Source organism: Triticum dicoccoides, chromosome 4A, assembly GCF_002162155.2.
Source record: "Triticum dicoccoides isolate Atlit2015 ecotype Zavitan chromosome 4A, WEW_v2.0, whole genome shotgun sequence".
Taxonomy (NCBI): Eukaryota; Viridiplantae; Streptophyta; class Magnoliopsida; order Poales; family Poaceae; genus Triticum; species Triticum dicoccoides.
In genome coordinates, this window is record NC_041386.1 from 88,010,590 (window position 1) to 88,013,721 (window position 3,132).

Genomic DNA, 3,132 nt, shown 5'->3' on the forward strand with positions numbered 1-3,132 from the left:
AGAGAGAAAGAGAGAGAGAGAGAGAGAGCAGAGCAGAGGGGAGAGAGGCTGCGAGTGAGGGGAAAGGACCAGGGGGCTCGGGCGTCTCCAGGCGCTCGGTCGAAAACGGGGGAGGAAGCAGGAGGTGGCGTCCGCGGGCGACACGCCTCTGCCAGTTGGCAGAGGTAGACGACGAGGAGGAGGAGGTGGGCTGGGCCAGCGAGCTGGGCCAGCTGGGCTGCTAGGTAAGCCAGGTGGTTTCTAACCCTTTTCTATTTCTGTTTCTGTTTTCTAATTCTTCTGTAGCTTCAGGGCTTTATTAAAAATATCTAAACATTCTAAAAAATCATGAAACTACTCATGGCCACTGTTTAGAGTATATCCAACAGTAAACATTTTAGTTTATGATTATTTGGACATTTAAAATATTTTATAGCATTTAAATGTCCAAATGCAAATAACATATGATTTAATCCAGTGATCTTATGATGTCCTAGAAAAGTGTGAATCATTTTTGTCAGAGGTTCTAGATCAAGGCAAAGATGATGAACATTTTAGAAGGGCATTTCAGGTTCATTGAAAAAGATTTTGGTAAACCCTAGTTGGATTAAGAGGGTGCTGAGGGTTCTGTCATCCCCATTTCAAATTTGCAAGAGAGAAAGTAAACATGATGCATGGAGATTATGCAATGACAGGCAAGACTAAACTAGTGCTGTGACAACTTGACGCAATGATATGGCAGCTTGAAAGCAAAGGGGTTTACTCCTCAAGCTCTCTGTATCATGTGATCAATTTTCGTGGGGTGCAACCAGTTTTCATCCCTGCGGTGTGGAAACTTTATGTGCCCCCGAAGATCCACGTTTTCTTGAGGCTTTTCTCTTATAACAAACTGATGACCAGAGACAACCTGAGGAAAAGGCACATCATTAAACCCCTTGATTGTGTCTTCTACTCTGATTAAGAAACTAACGCTCACTTGTTTTTTGAATGCATCGTAGCAAAAAACATTTGGTTGTTTGCGGCTGACCACTTTCAGGTCCGAATAGGAATAGGATATGAATCTGTAGCCAGATTCTGGGTATCTAACAAGAAGAATTCTGCTCTAAACATAGTTTCTTTAGCTGTCCTCTGGTGTTTGTGGAAGTATAGGAACTCTATCATCTTTAACAACACCATTTGGACCTCGATTTTGCAAGTTTGGAGGCTGATCCTCAGAACCCTCAAGTTCTGGGTGATCTTGGCACCAGAAAATGGCAAGACTCGTCTGGAGATTTTCCTGACAGCACTAACAGCTTTCTTACTACAGCCGCTAAGAATAACGAGTGGCTGATGCTGGGAGGTTGTGCGAAGGATGGGGGTGTGAACCAGTGGGGCAGGCTGAAGATCTCTGAAGATGACTGGTGTTTCCATTCCCCAAAGAAGCAGGGGGACCTGAAGGGCAAAAGCATGCTGAGTAGCCCAGTCTCAACTCTTGTCTGCTGGTCTCCTGAAGCAGCTTTAGCGCCACCTTTCAAGTTCAGAAAGGCTGCGGAGATGGAAGCAAACACAAACCTGGAGATTTTAGTCTGATTTGTGTTGCTCTAGTTTCGGGCCTGCGTGCCGCCTGATCTATTCAAAGATATGTATTTCGGTTTCCCTTTTACTCATAGTGCCGTTTAAGGCTGAACTACTCCTCTAAGTGAGCTGCTATATAACTGGAGAACCCGTTTTTTGGTTTCATGCTGAGTAATGGAACCAGGGAGGAGAACCTCCCTGTTCATCTAAAAAAACAACTTGACGCAAAACACATAAGATAGAGGTCTTGAAGGAACACACGTAGGAACCAATAATCACTTTGCGTGTAGTGTGCCAGCCCAAATTGCTATGCAGGGCTTGCCTGTTATTTTGACAGCACGAGTGTGAGACAGGATTTGGTAGTTCTCAATGGAGTCAGTGATCAGGGCATACCACTTCACGGGCTACTCAAGCGGACGTCGTGGGTGTGCCCCAACGCCACCACATGTCGCATACTCGCATCAGGGTCGGTCCTGAGATTTCGGGGTCCCGGGGCGAAACTAAAATCCGGAGCCCTTTTATTAGCATACTAGATAAAAAAAATTGCATTGCAAGGAAGACACTTATTAGCTTACCAAACAGTAAGTCAATAAAACATGGGTTAGTTGAGGCGGTTTTGAGAAAAATTTGTGGGAAAAACCAAATATGAAACAAAAAAATCAAAATAAGGAGGAGGCATAGGGAGGTTGGACTAAGGATAAACTTAAGATGGAACATTGCGTTCTTTATAATTAGTAGAGATGGTAATAAGTTAATAAAACATTGGGACAGTTGAGATTTTTTTTCCAGCAAAACTAGTGGGAAAATAATAAAGGATGGGAGAGAGATAAACAAAAACAGGTGCGAGGACGTAGAAAAACAAAGGACAATCGTAATACAGAACCTCATTCTTTTAGATAGTATATATAGTACCCTAAAAAAGATAGTATATATAGAGATAGATGAAATAATAAGTATATCAAATATTTTCTTCATACATGAAATGTTACGAAGAACATTTATAGATTACCTTAGATTTTTCTTCAAATATTCCATGATGTCAACATTGACTTCTATATGGTCATCGTCTCTTGATTAGCATTAGTTTGCTCATCCACAACGATCTCTATGATACTATCAACTCATGAAATTATTTTCTCATCTCTTTTTTCTCACCACCGGACATAGTAGATCTGAAATTTAGAATAGACAAGTACTAATTAAAAACTTAACACAAAGTCTTATGGAAAATTCTAGGGCGGAAGATAAGACCACATAATCAACCTTATTTGAAATCAACGATGATGTGTATGGCAAGGACCGAGGTAGCCTATGCGTGGTGGGCATTTGCTGCGTCCGTTGGCGCGCGGCGGTCGGCGGCCAGCGCTTGGCGCTCGGTGGCTCAGGCGACTTTACAAATCGCGATTAGTGGAGACAGAGACGAGGGCCGGCAATCCATATGCAAACCTAGATCCATCGGATGGATCCATGCGTGTGTAATGTACGGTTAGGATGCCAATGCACGTATTTGCACGGTTCCACGAAGCCCAGTTTGCATTTTTCTTCGCCTCACCCAGCAAAGCCCAAATCACTCACGTATATGCAGGGCCAGGTAGGAGG